This window comes from Hetaerina americana, unplaced genomic scaffold (genome assembly GCF_022747635.1).
Source record: "Hetaerina americana unplaced genomic scaffold, ioHetAmer1.1.p SCAF_50, whole genome shotgun sequence".
Classification (NCBI taxonomy): domain Eukaryota; kingdom Metazoa; phylum Arthropoda; class Insecta; order Odonata; family Calopterygidae; genus Hetaerina; species Hetaerina americana.
Window position 1 is genome coordinate 207,739 of NW_027287096.1, and position 19,613 is coordinate 227,351.

The following is a 19,613-nucleotide window of genomic DNA, read 5'->3' on the forward strand; positions in this document are numbered from 1 at the left end:
AAGAATACTCGAGGGTTCCTGTAATGGAAGCCTATTTTTTTGTTTTTCTTGTAACTGTTATTGATTTGCCTTACATGCGCACGATTCATTATTTGGTATGATTTATTGGTGATTTATAACCAGTATGAATGATGATAAAATCTCCGGCGTCGGTGCGTGAAAGTCGGAGGTGAAGAGTTTTTTTCGAATTGTGTTCATACGAACGGCATTAGTTGGCATATGGGCGGCATTAGTTCAAACGGAAGCTTTCAAATTTTTTATATTATAGTGCGCTGAATTTCTTTAAAATCTTACATCGCTGTAAGATGATCCGTAAGTAGCCTAAGTGGGTAATGCCAAATTATCGCAACACCACATTTTATAAATAATGACTGCTCAGTAATGAATGAATGAATGTAAAATCACTCAAATATATGTTGGAGAAATGAGCTTAAGTGGAATGCGTAGACAAATGGACGTAGCATAAGTCATAGATGCTGTGTCTGGGAGAAGAGATTATCAGATGCGTGGATGCTAGAAGTCTCTGGAACCGAAGTACGGAAAAGTAACTGTCCATAAATAACTTCAAGTCAAATATTCCTGACTTGCCTATCATAGAAAGAGAACTGTTCAATCTTGCATAAATTTACAAGGCAAACTAGTGGTTTGCGGTTTGATTTTTCGGAATATTATTAAATAACTAATGGCACTCTGTGTTAATAGGTAAAATACATTATAGCTAGTTTTATACCCTACAGCTTACTTTCTACAGATTTTGTATTCATTTCAATGCATTTAATAGAAAAAATAATCTGTTTGTAAAAAGTTTTGTATAAATCTGTTTGTCAAAAGTTTATTCTTAAGGACGTGGGGTTGTGAATGAAAATATTTTTTTCTCCAGGAATACTGATATTGGCGATTTGTTTTACTGAAGTAACGCTAATTATTTTTATGGACTTTTTACGCATTTCCTTGTTTATATCAGTAAGTGCATCACATAGAACCCTCAAAAGAGCATTTTATTTAAATATTAATCAATTGTCATGCAAATATCTCATAAGACTGACAAGTTCTGTTAAGCTTTCTATTTATTTACGTGATCAGAAAAAAAACAAACACATTTTTATAATGTTACAGTCAAAATATTCTGCGGCATCAAGGAAAAGCGTTAACGTTTACAAGTGCTTGCGTTTGAAATTTGGAGTTGAAAATTTCAAGGGTCATTAAATTAAGGCCTGGAAATGCAACTGAGAGTTCTGAGTAAATAATATGATTTTTCTGGCGCACCATTCACTGAAGGGCAGAATGGCTCTCTGCTGGGCGTGTTAAATAATAATTTGAAAAATCCTAAAGTGATTTCATTACGTATCAGCATCCAAAACAAACGTTTACGAGATCTTAAATTTACAACTGATTTCGAATCAATCAAGTCTTGAAAGCAAGTTCTCCGTAGTCACCGATTTTCAATGCGCGGTCAGTATTAAATGTGCAAATCGCTTGTGGGTGGTGACTGAACTAATTGCGGGAGGTAGGAACAATGAGCCGCAAAGATTTTCCGTTTATTTCCGACGCGTTCTTTATATATTTACACTTACCCCTCTTTGCCCTTATGTTTGCCCTTTCAAAACATAGCCATGGCGTGAATGAGAATTCCCAGCGAACGGTGAACAACGCCACTGGGCCGTTAAATGCAGCGCTTGGTCAAATATTAATTCTTTCAATTCCAGTGTTCCCACGTAAAAATAATCTTCGTACTCTATTCGGATTAATCGATTTCGACAGTTTTTGCTGTCGAGCGCTCAAACAAATTGGAATGGAAACATCGCATCGCATTAATTGTTGGCCTGGAACTGATTCATCGCGTCAGGGGCTTCATTTTATTTGGCGTCGGGTGTCGGGCTTCGACCTGGCGATCGATTCTGTTTTATTGCCTAAAATCAGTTCGTTTTCCTATTCCGAAGGTATGTAATCACAAATTTTGGTTTTGGCTTTGGCTTTGGTGGTGACTACATGAATTTGATTCAACTGTCTGCATGCTACACATTTCACTGAAGACTATTTGTGGCTCAGAATATTGTCATTAAGCGTATTTTATTCGAAACGGAAAGCAGTATTTTCCTCATAAGGGCATCAAATGCATTTCTGCTGATTCGGTATTCATTCCAAAAGAGATTCATTCTTTTAAATTTGTGGTACGTATACGAAGTATGCGAGGGGAGAACGATCCTCAGTATATGTGCATGTAATGATGACTTTCATGACATGAGACAGTTGAATTTTAGTTAAACGGAACGGACTATTGCGTATTTGTTTATACTTTTTCCTGAATTAGAATATAATTCTAGCTTCCACTTCATGCATTCAATGGGCGGAACTTAAGAAATAATATTACTGATAAGTAGAAATCAGCAGAAAAAACAGCATACCGTTTAAACTGTTAGGGTATAGATTATTTTGGCAGTCTACTGTTAGCTTAGGTTTTGTATGGAAACAGACTGGACACCACCACACTTCCAAGTTTCGTGTTACAAGATACTGCTGCTAGTTTACACCAAAATAAACTCTTCTTCAATTCAGCATACTTTCTAACCGTCTTCATGTCTATTATGGGAAATAGGAAGACTAAGTTAAACATTAAAGTTGCGGGGATTAAAACTAAAAAGGTAGAACAGTTCTCGGATTTAGGAACTGTTTTGGAGGATGGACAACGTAGTGGGGATATCAAAAAAAAAGAATTGATTCAGGAAAAGCGGAGCTGATGGCAAGTAAAGTTGTGAAAAAGTATGTTGCATTACGCCATTTTATACGACTCGGAAACATGGTCGGTGACGCAAGAGGGTAAGCGTAGATTGGTTCTAGAGATGTTGATGCGGAGAGTAATGATGAAAATAAAATTGACAGATAGGAACGCCGACGATGAAATTCTAGGCATGGTAGTGAAACAGACGGCTTTTGGGATAGGGTTGTCAGTTTGTTGTCAGAATAGTAGGAGTGCGAGGTGAGGGAGAAAGAGATTAGACATTTAGGATGGAATTAAGGGCGGTATGCAGGACCAATGAATGAAATATTTTAATATTTCACATGGGGTTAGTTATATTTTTGTCATGTAAGTTTGGGGTTACAAATGCAATAGTATAGTGCTAGGGTTCATTAAAAGCTTACCCTAAGCCAGTGGACAATCATTAATAATAAGAATACTTTTTATGGTCATATTTACAAAAAGACCTTTGAATTTCCAAATCCGAAGGAGCCCTAGTCTATATTCTACATAGTCCATAGACTTTGGTTTAAGCATAACTGAGACGGAATAATTTCCTAATTGAAAAAAGGTTATGCCTTTGTTTTGTGTTAATACGGTAATGATTAGCTTGAATGTGAGCGGCATAATGTTTTTGAAACTAGTTCAATAAAAGAACACGAAAATAAAAATTCTGTTATTTTAAATTGTGAAGGGGAAACCCATTTGAGTCGTCCCATTCGCGTGCCTTTCATGAAAAGGTTTGCTTCTCTTTTCTGTTTTCAACATTTTCATTTATTTCCCCAAATTATTTTCTTTTGCAAATCAACATTGAAAGTCAAATGTTATTTCAAAGTAGCATATCTCATGAGAGTTCTCACAAAATGAAATCACCACACCTTACCTCTGAAAAAAGAAAACTTTTCCGCATTTCAGATCCCCGATAGACATCGGCACGTTTCAAATTATGTTGTTCTGACAAATGTTTGAATTGAAAATAATTTAACTACGCCATATACATAATAATACACGTTAAACCCCCCAATGACAAAAGGAACTGCGGATGAAATTTGACAAGATGGAGGGCATGGTCTTAAAGTTTTATCTCGAGTGTAACTTTCACGTCAATTCGGAGGTATGTGTGTGCTACAATTATTTATATGCCCGAAATAATCCGGTCGGTGAATGAAGAATGTAAAAGAAGGGCCCCTGCTTTCGAGATATTTTGTTTTCATACTATACCTTGTTTCCTGATTTGAATTCAGACTTACATCACTGTTCTTGTGCACTATGCTATATTGAAGCGGAATTTTAAAGTTTTTAAGTTTTTCATCGCAAAGTCAGTTAGAAAACCTAGAAAAAAATGCATTGTATTTTATTAAAATGCCGTTAAAAATGAAAATATGTTATTCTTTTCGCTCAAATAGTACTCAAGATTTTAATGCTTAAGTATATGTAATAGAAAATTCATTTGCTTTGCCCTATGTTTCAGTTTTACGGATTAGGCGTATTTTTTTAGTTTTCTACTTATGCCAGTGCTTGTATACTGCTCATACTTCCTGTACTATGCAATTTATGAAAATAAATTCGACTTCTGCTGCTAAATTTTCAACGAATATGAGAAATGAAAATCAATTGCTTCAGACAATGTGTAAAAAATAAAGTAACGATATGAGAATAAAAGGGTGAGAACGGGGGTTTGAGGCACGGTGGAATGAAGAAAATATCGTCTCGCCATATCGTCGTTAGAGAGGTGTCATCTTCTACGATGCTTGATACATTAAATCGTTGTTTCATCAGGATTGTCACAATTACGCCCATGATATAAGCGCCTTAAATAATGGACACAATGTTTTGGAGCGTAGACTTATAAATATAAAAAATTGAATGATTGAGTAAGCAGTAAATTTTCAGTTTGGTGGCAAATTACATTTGTTGTATGCCCATATTTTTCCAGATTAATAGTATATCAATGAGAATAAAGGCTTTAAAGATTCCTCTTAGATTTCTATTGTGGCCATACACGTACAATAATGACGTAGCTAAAAATGCAATGGAATAACTCCTTTTTGTGAAATGCATTTCTGAGTTTGGCGTGGATAATATTGTGTGACCATGTCGAAAAAATCTACCGCTAAATCCCGCCATTCTCGTATACCTGTCACTAGTGAAATATTGAAAGTTCCTTTTATTTCCTAATAGCAAACACACCGTCGGTTTATGTATTGCGGATCCAATAAAATAAATCGTTACCTATTTTACATTCTAGTCGGTTTCTTTCTCTTTTACTAGCCTCTCGAAATTCTGCTTCCATTGTCCCAAATAATAATCAAAAGGAATATTCGAAGCAAAATGGGCATTTCTCTCGTACAAGAGGAGAATTTATTAACCGACGGGAAGTCATATCTGTCCCGTATTCGAGTCATGTGTAACGTGTATAGAAACGACGTCGCATGAATAGATTAAGGGCATCCGTCCTACTTTCAGGATATCGAATGTTTTTAATTTCCCAAGCAAATGTGCATTTTTAGTACTCGATAAGTGTCCGTGTGGTTAGGTTTATACGCAAGCCCAAGAGCAATGGAGATACTCCTCATGGACTTATGACGTTTGATGAACATTGTCAGGACTTGATAAAATGATAGTCTTATTTTTCAAATGTGCCAAAATTCTTGCATCAAGATTAATCTGAACTGTCGATTGGGATTCATTTTCACGGGATTTATCAATCGCTAATCCTTAACTATAAGAGTTAATATCGGCATTGTGGCTGGATAGAGTTACACTCTTATACAACTATGTATACAAGTATACAACTTAACTACAACTACAAGCTATGGGACAACAAGAACAACGATGAATTCAAATACATTTTGTTAGTTCGTGTGAGAAATAGATTCAATTATAGTCTGTTTCTCCTCTGATATGATTAAATTAACGCAAAAAGGTATGACGTTTGAAATGGGAAACTATGCCTTTTGCAGCAGTTCAATAGCTTTTATATGCCCAAGGCACCGCGCAAGGCTGGTCAAGTACAGGTGACGTGATAAGGTCCAATAAAGTCGGGTGCAAAGAGCGTGTTCCTCATGACAGACTGTTAGGCCTTAAAGTGTTTTGTGTCCTCATGGATAAGGCAAAAGAATTACTTCGGAAGATCATATATTTGCTATATCAAACCTAAAAGTTCTTTATTTTCCAACTTCAAAATTAGTCTTGTTGTGAAATGAATATTAGCATAATACTTGATAGAGTTATTATTTACTTCCTCTGATTACTGTAAATTTAAGTTTACTGGGTCAACCATTTTGGGTAAATAAATTGAGCAGGAAAATTAAACGAAGATTTTTCAAAAAATACCTTTCTTAAATACTTTTCCTGTTGCACACCATTTATCTTATTATATTTAAATGTGTGTGTATATGTGTATATGTATATATATATATATATATATATATATATATATATATATATATATATATATAATAAGGGCTGACACAATATAACACAAATAGAAAAGAATAGACACATTTAAAAGAACACTCACACGGTAAATTGTTCGAGCTTTCGGCCCTCTCAGAGGCCTTCTTCAAGAGAGACTGAAAATATGCTATTGCAGAGGAGAGGGGAAAGAGCTATGGGCGTGGAGGGGAGGTGTGGAGGGAATGCTGGGAGGGAAATTAAATATGGCGGTTTAGGGTGGGAATTTTAAAGGAACGGAAGGATAGTATGTAGGCGGATTCACGAGTTCTCACCTCTATGTTATTGGCTGAATCAGGTAGGGATTCTAGGATGCTTCATGAATTCTAGAATGAATTCATTCGGATGGATAATAATCACCGGTACTCCTGCAATTCTGCCTCACTCTCTTCTCTTCCTATCCCTTCACACGCCAATTCCCACAACCTTTCATTCGACCAGTGTTTTGCTCTAAGCATCCTAGAATCACTACCTGATAGTAGTACCCGTTCGTGAAATAAAGACACAAAAGTAAATATTAACAAACATAAAAAATTTTATTTGAAAGAGGATACTTTAAACTACTTCTCAACATAATCTCCAAGCAAATTAAGGCATTTGTCATAACGTGTGACAAGTTTCTGAATTCCTGCTGCATAGTCCTTCGCCGCCAGCTCATTGAGATACGCGAGGGACCCATCTTGCACAAATTTTTGCATAATGCAGATGGTGTTTAACAATTTCATGAACAATTGTTCGAGAAACATTGGGAAAATGCTCACAGATGTCATCAATTGTGACGCGCCGATCGTTCCTCACGAATTCGTCAACTGAGCTCACCAGTTGGTCTGTAATGACAGACGGTCTCCCCGAACGCTCATCGTCGTGTGTGTTCCCCCTCCCCATGTTGAAGTTGCGACACCACCGCCGAACAGACGACTCGTCCATTACATTGTCTCCATACACCTCCTTTAATTGGCGATGAATATCACATGGGCGAACGTTTCTTGCATTGAGGAATTTAATCACTGCCCTCACTTCACAACTGGCGGCGTTCTCAATTTTTTTAAACATTGTAAACAATCACAGAAACAACACAGGCAATGCTAGCGTCACGCAACTTGGCTCAGAGAAGGCAGACAAGCCACTGAAGCTATCTGACCTCGTCCAGCGGCTACTCGCGTCGTCAGCACTTCATGCGGCACGAACGGGTACTACTTTCCGGCTGACCCTCGTATATACATGCACACACACTCACACACACACCCACACACACACACATATATATATATATATATATATATATATATATATATATATATATATATATATATATATATATATATGTACACACACACCCACATTCAGTTATAGTGTGTATAGTCAATAGATTCAGATTGTACGTGTGTGGCTACAGACTATATTTGAATCTACGTATGTGTGTGTGTGTTTATTTCCTAACCTGTTTTTCCGTTCCCCATTCGTAATATGTTTTGAAGGGCGTCTACGACTTGTATGTCATGTATAACAATAGTATTGCTATAATACTGTTTCAATTTGTGTTCTTCTTGTTACTCTTAAAATTTGAAATGTAACATGCTCGGGAAGTGAATTTAGCCTCGGTCTCCAATGACTCGAATTTAACGTAGGTTCCAGTGGTATGTGTGTGTGTGTTTTCCAGTGTTTTTTTTGGGAACCCGAAAATAACCAGCATTATCTAAAGTGCAATCAGATTAACGTTATATGCTTGCGTAGTAATAGGTCATACCAGACTTAATTAATTATATTTCGGAAGGTTATTTTCACCTCAGTGTTGAATATTTTGCAAATCGATGCGAAGGAACTGAAATTGATGAACTTGGGATAACGATATCATTGCTATTTTTTGTTATTGTTGATACGACACACGATACATACGACGTTTAACTCGCTTTTGGCTGCTGGTGAAAGAAACGCGGTGAATTATAATGAAGGGTGTACTATAATAGCTAAACTTTTCATGTAAAACACCCAACGCGACAAAATAATTTGCAAATCGGTTTTTAAGTGTTTTCCAAATGTTTGCTTCCGGCCGTTGCGTCGGTCGCATCCAATGGTTTCGTGTAACCATTGCGCATTATAATTAAACCTTTAACCTAGCTATGATTTACAAATTTTTTGCAATACTCTTTGAGGATTACTAAACACCTCGTTGATCACTAATTATATTCATGTCAATTTTGTATTTCTGTATCAGATTAATTTCTATTTTTTCGATTACCAAAGGTAAATTTCAGAGTTTGAATATTGGTGTAAAGAGCAATGTGTAGAAGCTGGAATAATATTTTTGGTGGATTCCATGTATTAAAATAAGTAATCAACTCATGGTACGAAAATAACAAGTCATCAAGAAGTCGTAGTATGTAATTTTTATGTTAAGTTATTTTCACAAAACAACAGCTAAAATATGGATAAATACCCGCAGAATAATTATCATAGCCATAACTAACCAGGTCAGTTTTATATTTTGTTGGTCAGCACTTGCTACAGTGATAGCATTTCAGGGCGGCGGTAAGCTATTAATTTTACTTGGAAAATCAATGATTTTTGTCAAAAAGTGTTGTAAAAGAATAAGAAAGGAGGAAACAAGTTAAAATCACATTTATGCCCCATTAAGTACTTAGCTATTAACAGGCATTAATCTAATGTATTCGTAAAAACGAGTGCCCATTTAAGTCTCTCGCTCCAGTTACTTGTTTCTCCTATTTTATTTCGGGGGCTAACATGCCGACTTAATATTTCGGATGCAGTTGTTCCATCGTTCGGGGAGGCAACTCTAGTACCATGCGCCATTCTGAAACCTCCTAAGTCGGATTGTTCTGGCTGAGAGGATCTCCTCTGTTATTTTCTAATAAGACTAAGGGCCGTATTTCAAGACATTCCAAGAGGAATGAATATCCCTCTCCAGCTCGCCTCTTCGTCACTTGTCAGGTCGACTGATCCCCCGCGGTAGTTTCAGACGATACTGGTTCTCCTGCAACGTCATCCATCCCTGCAACGGTCGTCCAAAAAGCAGGGTAGCCGAGGGTGCCTTAGAAGGACGAATCCTCCTTGATCAAACGCAAGGTTTCGGAATGCGTCACTGAATTACGTTACTTGAACTTATATCTATTTCTATGTGAATGAGTATTTATATATACTACCTTGATCAAAAATTTCCCGGAATTTATTCAGAAAATTAAAAATACAAGTTTATTCATCTAAATCTATATTGTCCCCTTCAAAGTAATCCCCATCGACTGCAACACACTTATGCCAGCGCTTGATCCAATCCTCGAAACATTTTTTATATTCGGTTTTCGGTATGTCCATCAGTGCTTCCTGCGATTTTTCCATTACTTCCTCTCGGCTGCTAAAACGCGTTCCCCGTAATGGTTTTTTAACTCGATTGAACAGAAAGAAGTCACAGGGAGCCAAATCAGGTGAATTCGGTGGCTGTTGGATGGTATTTGTTGCATTTTTCGTCAAAAAATTACGAATAATGATAGCACTGTGCGACGGTGCGTTATCATGGTGCAAAATCCACGAGTTTTCTGCCCACATTTCTGGTCTCTTTCGGCGAATTGCTTCACGCAAACGTCTCATAACGCCCAAATAATACTCTTTGTTTACTGTCTGGCCTTCTGGCAAAAATTCATGATGCACTACACCGTTGTAATCCATGAAAACCGTCAGCATTGCCTTCTTTTTTGACTGAAAACGACGTGGTTTTTTTGGTCTCGGCTCATTTGGTGAACGCCATTCACTTGCCTGATGTCTGGATTGCGTGTCGTACTCATAAACCCACGTCTCGTCTCCAGTAATGATCCTTTTGATGAATGTGGGATCGGATTCAGCCTCGCAAATCATGTCTTTTGCGACGTCAACACGGTCTCTTTTTTGCATGAAATTGAGGTCTTTCGGCACCAACTTTGCTGCTACACGACGGAAACCCAAATCATTAACCACAATGTCTTGGGCGGATCCATAGGCAATGTTCAAGTCCTCCGCTATTTCTCTGATGGTTAATTTGCGGTTATTGACCAACATTTCTTTTACTTTATCAATTTTTTCACCGACTTTCGATGTCGATGGTCTGCCACTGCGTTCATCATCTTCGATTGACTCACGACCACTTCTGAACCGCTCGTGCCACTGGTAAACGACCGTTTTTTTAGAGAATCGTTGCCGAAACACTTTTCCAACATTTCCAACGTCCGTGCGCCACTAAATCCGTTTTTTACGCAAAATTTAATACAAGTTCGTTGTTGCAAATTTAAATCCATTTCTGCAATTGTAAAAAATCGCCAACACACACAGAGATAGATGTACTCTTGGCTACGTAACTTTTGCAAATGTCAAGTTATGACACTAAGATTTAAAGGGAATATCAACAACAGATGTACCAATTTAACAAAAAAAACAGAACTTAAATCGGAACGATGGGAGCGCCACACGGTGGTTATTCCGGGAACTTTTTGATCAAGGTAGTATATATATATATAATATACATATATATATAATATACATATTTAATATATATATATATATATATATATATATTTTTTTTTTTTTTAAGTAATCTACCGGTTAAGGTAGGTTTTTGGACTGACACACTACCACAAATATTTTATTACTCCTAACAAAACACAAAATCAATCATCGTACTCTATATCAGGTCCCTCTTCATCTCTGAGTACTTCCTTCCTCCCTTCATCCCGTCCAAAAACCCTATCCTGTTCCTTCCCTTTCCTCTTTTGCCCAACATTCTACCCTCTATCACAGACTTCAACATCCCACTGCCGGTCAACACCCCCTTCATCCACTTTTCCTGCCTCCATAGGATTGCTCCCAACAAACCCCTCTCTTCGCCCACCATACCAAGTACTTCCTCATTTGTTTTCTTCTCTGTCCATTTCACCTTCTCCATTCTTCTCCACACCCACATTTCAAAAGCCTCCAATCTACGTCTATCCTCCTGCTTCAATGACCACGTTTCCGCACCGTACATAGCTACGCTCCATATCAAAGTTTTTACGAGTCTTTTCTTAACATCCTTACTCAAAGTCCCTGTCATCAACTCCCTCCTCCTTGTGAAAGCCTCTTTGCCTAGCGCAATTCTTCTCCTTACGTCCCTACTACTTTGACCGTGTTGGTCCAAAACACTACCGAGATACGTAAACTGTTCTACCTGCTCTAGCTTTTGCCCTCCTATTTTAATGTTAAGCTTGGCCTTTTTCTTTCTGGAAAATCGCATAACCTTTGTTTTATTAATATTGATTCTCATCCCATACCTGTCGCACTGAATTTCCAATTCACTAAGCAATGCTTGCAGCCCCTTGGCTGACTGACAAACTAAAGCTTGGTCATCAGCAAACCTAACTGATTTTACGACTTCCCCGCCCACTTTCATTCCTACCTCGAGTTCTTCCCATGCCTCTTTGATCATTTCTTCTGCGTACAGGTTGAACAGCAACGGTGATAATGGGCAACCCTGCCTTACACCCCTTCCTAACACTGCCCATCCTGAATCCCCGTTTCCCACCCTCACCTGGGCAGTCTGAGACATGTACAGATTGCGGATTAGCCTCCTTTCCCTCCAATCTATTCCTATTTTCTGCAATATACTCATTAGTTTTTCCCAATTTACTCTATCAAACGCTTTTTCGAAATCTACGAAACAGGCAAATACCTCCTGGTTGTGTTCTATATTCCTCTCGATTAATAATCTCATGACTGCAATGGCATCACGCGTACCTCTCCCCTTCCTAAACCCAAACTGATCATCCCTTACGCAATCATTTGCCCTACTCTTTATCCTTTAGTTTATGATCCTGAGAACAACCTTAGCTGCGCGGGATATCAAACTAATTGTCCTATAGTCCTCACATGACGTGGCCTTTACCTTTTTCGGAATAGGAACTAAAACTGATCTCACAAAGTCTTCCGGCCAGATTCCCTCCTCATAAATACTACAGATCAGCCCATATAGCCTCTTCCTCCCACATTTTCCCAAGCATTTCAAAAGTTCCACGGGAATGTTATCTACCCCCACGGCCTTATTTAGTTTCATCTCCCTTAATGCCCTTTCTATCTCATTGTCTAGTATGCCTGGACCTAAGCTATCTTCCTCTACGTCATGTTCCTTTTCAATGTCTAACTTTGTTGGTCTAAGTTCTTTACTATACAGGTCTTCTACATATTCCTTCCATCTCTCTTGGATCTTTCCTGCGTCAACTATTACCTTACCGGCCTTATCTCTAACTGCTATCGTTGATCTCCCTTTCTTACTTCCCGATAAAGATTTAACTATGCTGTAAAGCGCACCGATTTCCCCCTTCCTCTGCAGACTTTCCATATTCTCGCATTGCGTCTTCCACCATGCTTCCTTTGCTTTATTTGTTGCCCGCCTCAATTTATTGTTCAATTCTTTGTACTTCATTTTGCCTAATTATGTATTTATATTCTTCCATTTTCGCCGCTCATCCATTTTTGTAATCATCTCATCCGTGATCCATGGTTTATATATATATATATATATATATATATATATATATATAATATACATATATATAATATACATATATATAATATACATATATATAATGTATATATATATATATATATATATATATATATATAAATACACACACACACACACATATATATATATATATATATATATATATATATATACTCATTCACATTCACGAGGCCTGAAACTTTGTGTTGGTTTGGAATCATGACAGTGTGTTTTACGTGGATAGCATTTATGACCAAAATCAACTGCTTTAACCTATAATTGGAAATTTCAGTTGCAAAATTATATGCAAAATTGCAGAGCATAGCCATTCAGTAAGTACGTTAATGTAAGCAGTGATGACATTTCAACGGTCTTATAATTATTTATTCTAGTGTTTAATCGGTCAATTATGTGACGTAGAACATAGTGATGGAAATGAAAAGCAAATAGAATTAGAACAATACTCGATAATTCAGCTTCAATGAAATATAGCAGTCAAGCTCAAATAAGGTTTACAGAAATACACTGATACACTACATGCATCCCACAGAAATTACATGTAACACAACTGACAACAAGTTAACACTCATTAACTCGTTCACGCTGCTATAGAACTTACTTTATAGGAACTTCGTCTTTTCAGTTTTAAAACTTTTTACCGTGGGTTTATTTTTTATTCATTGGATATTCGTTTAATATAAGATACAATGTTTTCATTTGGTAGACCTAATATTACTGCAACTTTGGGAATAATTGATCAGTCTGTTAGCTTTTATTTAGTGTAAGTAAATTCGAGATTATACATTTGTTCAAGGTACCATCAAAATCTGTAAACATTAATATTAATTTGTTTTAATTCTGAATTTTATTGGTGAATAAAGGTTTACAAAGGATTTTATAGCTGTCCTTAAGCTGAATAGGCAATTTATTTTTAATCTTTGAAGTGATCGTTGTAACTTGAAATAATTACATTGGATAATTATTCGACTAAAACTGAAAATAATATCGTTTAAGCCTTGTAAAAAAACAAAAAAGTGCAAATGTAAGAAATCACCGGACGAAAGACGTTTGGTGGGTTTATGTTCCAAAACAAAAGTTAGACGAGGCGTTATGTTGATGGCAAAATTCGCGAACCGCGGAATGAGATGAATAGTTCCCAGGATATCCGCGAAAATATAGACTTCCCTATTCTCAATCTTTCATTTATTTATAATGACATAACATTTCTCACGTAATATTTTATTGTATACATTTGGCAAAAGAAGTATAATGGATGACGTTATGATTGCCTATCATTATATCACTGTTTTTCCGATAAGTCTTCAGGTCATGCCGTAATTTGTTGAGCTGTAACCCTTCGAAGATAAAGAAGAAATATATAACCCTTCGAAAAATCAATCCGGTTTTCTTTGCGAATACGAAATATCGCTAATAAACTTTGAGAAATAGATGTCTTAGAAATAGCACTAGGTGACTTTTTACGCTTTGTTTTAGTACTTTGTTCATGTGGCAATGATATGTCAGTTTAGACATCGCGCGTAGGTATAAGAATGTTTCGGATGACGCCAAGGATCGCAAGATATTCAACAGTAGGAAGGGATGAGGGACAATAAAGGACGTTTGAAAAATGAAATTAATCGTAGGGAGGCTCTTCCCGTGTGTCCAAACTCCACATCGGAGGCATGAGGAAAGAGTGTCGTATGAGAATACGGTCCTAGCAGTAGTATTAATGTCTTGATTTTTATGGAATGATAGATGCTTTAGTGTTACAACGTTTGTTTTTTAATGACTTTGTTGCAATACATATTTCTCCCAAAGCATAAACTATGTATGCGCATTGCATTACTTTGAATTTATGTTGAAGCCGAAGCGTGGTGTGCCCTCTAATTATTGGTAGCATTGATAAGCAAATTAAGAAAAATCAAGTTGATTGTAGCTATACTCGGTGAATTAAATCCACGAAGGCGATGTTGAAAAAGGAAACCCCATTGAATTCTTTAAAAATAAAGATAAATCCTCTTCTCGGATCAAGCAGTAAACTTTCATTCAATCTGAAGCACAATAAAAGAAAAAATTTATTTATAGGATTGAGGAAAGTGAAGTAATGGGGTGCATTTCAGTGAACCAAATGGTAGAATATTACACAGCGTTGAGAATGTTATTATCTCATGGTGATGGTATTGCGAATGAGAATTCCACCCACGAACAAAATGTTTTTTTCAGCAATCATAAAATAACCTCCAAATTTTATTTTGAAATAACTGACATCTACTTTAAAGGCGCTACATAGATACTCTCATTCATTTTTCCTGAATGGTTTTGGTTTACTCATTAATTTAAAAATTAAAACGAGAAGGGAGAAATAATTCATAAAAAATGTAAGTGGTCTGCATTTGGAGCTGGATGCCCCGTCTCTCTCTCTCTCTCTTCGTGAGTCTGGGATTGATGGGAGTCAATATTGCCACGCGCAGTCTGACTACCGAGGAATTAAAGCAATCAATTTCGCATCGAAAGGGTGGATTTTTGAACCAGTATTAGTATATTTTTCTGGTCCACCGTGGAAGCCAAGTTTTTAAATTTTGAGATTGGAGGAAAATCATCCTCCAACCTTTCTTCCGCGAAAGTTATATTCGAGAGTCTGGGGGAAAGAGGGTGGAGTGGAGGTTGGGGAATGCACGAAAATCCGGAGCAATTGACCCGCATATATATGAAAAAAATCTCCCGAGAAATTGTCGCATTCTGTGATAGCCTCGATGTTTACTTTTTTACCGCTCGACGCTTGTGAGTGCTGGGGCGTGGGGTTGGGGTGGGGAGAATTCCCATCGGCCGTGTCGCTCTCGTTTAAAAAAAAGGGGGGGAAAGCATCGAGTAAACAAAAGAAATCTTATTTTAAAGGGTCTTAAAATAAGGGTCTCGTTGCTGGAATAACACTATGAAAATCACGGAGGTTGTGTGGAGGGGATTTTCCTGTTTACCCTTCCACCACTCTTTCAATTTTTCAATCCCCCCTCCCTCCCATGCCGATATTTTGCCTCCGCTTCTTCCACTCCGAAAAAGTAACGAAAGAGTTTAAAAAAAACTACTCGGGGCAGAGGACATGCATCAAGGCCCACGCAGAATCGCCACAATAAAAACTGAGAAATTACGTCCCCTTCCTTTCCTACGCGTCCCTCTTACCCCGAACCCTCATTCGGGTGCCCTCTAAGGAGGAACAAAATAGGGGAGGGTGTAGGGACAACGACCTCAGCCCTCCATTTCCTTCGGGGCCCCTGGTAACACTAGCGCATTAATGGGAAATGTACTCTCGGACGGCGGCGGTGGAGAAGGAGAAAAAAACCGACCATGATCACACACCATATTTCTTTCCCCAAAAATAAATAGTGCATGCACATATACAGATCATAAAATCCACATAAAACAGCAATAAAACACGACCTCGTTTCCAAGCATCGTCGCGGTTGATTCATTTTTTTCCCGCCCATGCGTCATTTTTTGGTAGATTTTAATCATGATTTTTAATTTATTAAGCCTCTCAAAACCCACTTTATGTTGCTGCTCCTTGGTTATTTCGGCATGGAGATGATCCCTAGGAACATCTTTCTCGTGAATGAATCGCAGAATGCTGCAGGGATACGTTCATATGAAGGTTTCATTAAAAGATTGTCGGAACATATATTGGCATAGGAGGTAGTGTTTGATAGGTCCAGTCCTGCTGCACTAATTGTAAAGTACAATTTCTGCCAAAATATGACGTAAAGAAAAATCAATGTGCCAATGGCCTCGGTAATAATGTTTTCTGGCGATGGACATAACAAGTGAATCAAACTGATATAAATGGAGTGTAAAAGGAAAGAGTTAGGAGAAAGATAAAAGAAATCCGTGAGGATTGCATCTCCGTGTAAAGATAAAATCTTCATGCCTCACTGCGTATTGTATAAGTGAATTGAGTGACTTAATTTGGAATTCCTCTCCTTAAATTAAAACTCTAAGATTGTGCTATAATGGCCATGTTCTTTCTCGCGAAGTTGGCAATAGCGTGAGAGTGAATTAAATTACGAGGCAGGGACGTTCTCTGGAGGAAGTAGCAATTACGTCTCACTCTGCCTTCGAAGGAATAATTTGATTCGCTAGCAAAAGATTTAAAAAATTGAAAAAGAAAACAATATCCTCAAGCTTACAACATTTACGCTTCCGGGAATGACAAAATTAAGTGAGTGTGTGTGTGTGTGTGTGTATATATATATATATATATATATATATATATATATATATATATATATATATATATCAATAAGTCGCAAAACCAAGTTTTCGCATCCAAAATATGCACTGGCCTACCTTATATATATATATATATATATATATATATATATATATATATATATATATATATATATATATATATATATATACTATATATTATATATAAGGTATGCCAGTGCATATTTTTGAATGCGAAAACTTGGTTTTGCGACTTATTGAGATTCGAATTCCCTATCTCAGAGAACAGGGTACAATAGAATTTCTGGAGTGTCGCAAGCTTCTAAGCGTAATTACAGCATTACCCAAAGGATAAAATTCATGCAAAGACAAGATTAAATGCTTTAAAAAAAATTAGGAAGTCGAGGCACACTTGTATTCGTAGAGAAAAACGCATAACATTTGCACTCGGTCCTCCTTTTCGGAAATTAAAAGGGTTAGGAGATTGGGTACTGGGTGAGATGAGGGTTGTGAGGGTGAATCCGAGGAAATTTGTTTTCTAAATTAATTCCGAAATCCCGACTCGCTACGGACCGGATTGGCAAATGAAGAAGAGAGAAAATAATCACATGACCCGTTTTCCCCGAAATCCTTCGATAAAACAACAAACAAAGGGGGAGCAGAACAAACGGCCCTCAATCCATTAATGCATGCATCCTCGTGATTGCGTCTCCCCCACACCGTGCCCATTCCTGATCGTCGTTTTTGATCGCGCCACCGCTTTCGTGGCAAGACGGGTTGATGGCTTCAAAATGCGTGCTAGCACCGGCGCCACCCTCCGCCCTTTGGTCAGCTGAAAAAACGCTACCTCCTCCTCTTATTTCCCGCCGGGCCATCAGTTCCCCTGCAGTCGTCAAAACTGCTTGGGGAACTACCTTGTTTCCATCCCTCTCTTTTCAGGAGCAATGGTCAAGAATACGGTGATCCCTCTCTCTCCCCTTCTCACCCGCCTCACTTCGCCGAAGAATTCAGGGAATTTTTTTCTTTTCCTCCGGGCCCCGCTGCGCCGTCACTCCCCTCAAACCCCCCAAACTTTCATTTCACCTTGCATTGCTGCTCTGTAGGAGGAGAAAAGGGAGGAGTCTTATGGGGGGTTAGGGAGGAAATGGGAGAGGGAACGGGGAGGAGGCGGGGGATATTTTTAGAGCGGGATGTCATTATTATTTCATTCCTTTTCTTGGGACACCGTCGTCCTGGAAAGGGAGACCCGCCATCAGGATGGCAGCATGACTTTTTCATTTGCTACCTGATTCTGTATTTTTTCCTTCTGCCTCGCCCCCTCCATCCCCCAACTCTTCACAAAAAATGAAGGATTGTACGTTGTCGCGACTGGAAGGACGAACGCTTTTTGTCCCAATCTTAAAGGAGGGTGGGTCGCTGGGCGTCGGGGATGAGGATATGCCAGAGAATGCTTGTGCGGAAGAAGACTTGAGGTGAGAAACGGCGAAATAATGGCGAGTGTCCAGCAGTGAAAAAGAGAGGAGGAAATGATCACCGTTTGTTGTAACGAAGTGTCCCTTTTTTCATTCCCTTGGGCTGGTTTAGATTTTTGTTTATCCTCGTCTTCACCGTATTGTAGCGTCATCGTCATCTTTTTTTCTTCACGATTAGCAATGTTGGTTTCCCTATAAAAGTCTTATAGCCGTAAAAAAGCATTTAATCAGCAGCAGTCCCGTAGCAGAAATATGAGAAATGTGGGACAGACGCTTGAGTACCATAGTATATATGCCTGGAGCTAAGAAAAGCGGCTCAGTAATTAATTAAAATGCACTTCCCGTGTTTAGTGTACTAAAATTAATTAATACAAAATATTTAGCTTTGTTTTATCCGTCTGCTGTGAATTTAGGATAAAGATACTCTCGTCTGTTATTGCATCGGTACATCGCATCTCAAGATTAATGTCATAGGCAGGAATCAATCTCTTGAATTTCAGAGTAGTCTGCGTCCAAAGCAATAAGGTAGAGTTAGATATACAATTAGTGGGACTATGACGTCTGAGGTCATTTCACGCTGTAAGCACAAAGCCTCTTCAAACAATGCACATAACAATGCACGTCTATTCCCTTGGTGGGAATTGAGCGTAAGACGCTAGAATAATCTAGTGATGTTAATAGGGTTATGGATGAGTAAAGATGGGCAAAAGGAATTGTAAGAATCGGTTGATAACTAGTTTTTCCGCTTTCCCATTTTTAATGAGAACAATTCAATTTTCTGATTCACGTTATCTTTTAGATTATTATTAGCTTTCCCGGTCCGGGTTCATGTAGATCAGAGAATTATTAAGCGTTCATTTGGTTTAGGGCTTTCTGAAGTGAATAGAGTTTTTCTGTGTTCCTTTGATGCATCTCTTTTCCGTTGACATTCGATCGTCTAAAGTTGTTTGAAAAGTCCATGGAAATATGAAAAAAAATTAATTTTTCGGGCTAAATCATTGTTATTTTTCATAAAAGTCTATTTTTAGGCTTATTCATTTCGTCCAACAACATTCCAATTTGTGGGTACCTTCCAAATAATGTGATTATTCCTACTCTTCAAAGTAGGCATTTTTTCTACAATGGCCTCTTTAATTTGAACGAAGTCTCCTTCATGCCAGCCATTTATTCGTGTTGAAAAACATGTAAGTAGTCCAAGAAAGCTAAA

The 19,613-nt window shown here is 37.8% G+C and overlaps 1 protein-coding gene across 2 annotated transcripts in view; it reads left to right on the top strand.

The window, feature by feature from the left end:
* The window catches only part of LOC139694572 (aquaporin AQPAe.a-like), a 300,269-nt gene that overhangs the window by 115,412 nt on the left and 165,244 nt on the right, over positions 1-19,613 (top strand). The window lies entirely within an intron of this gene.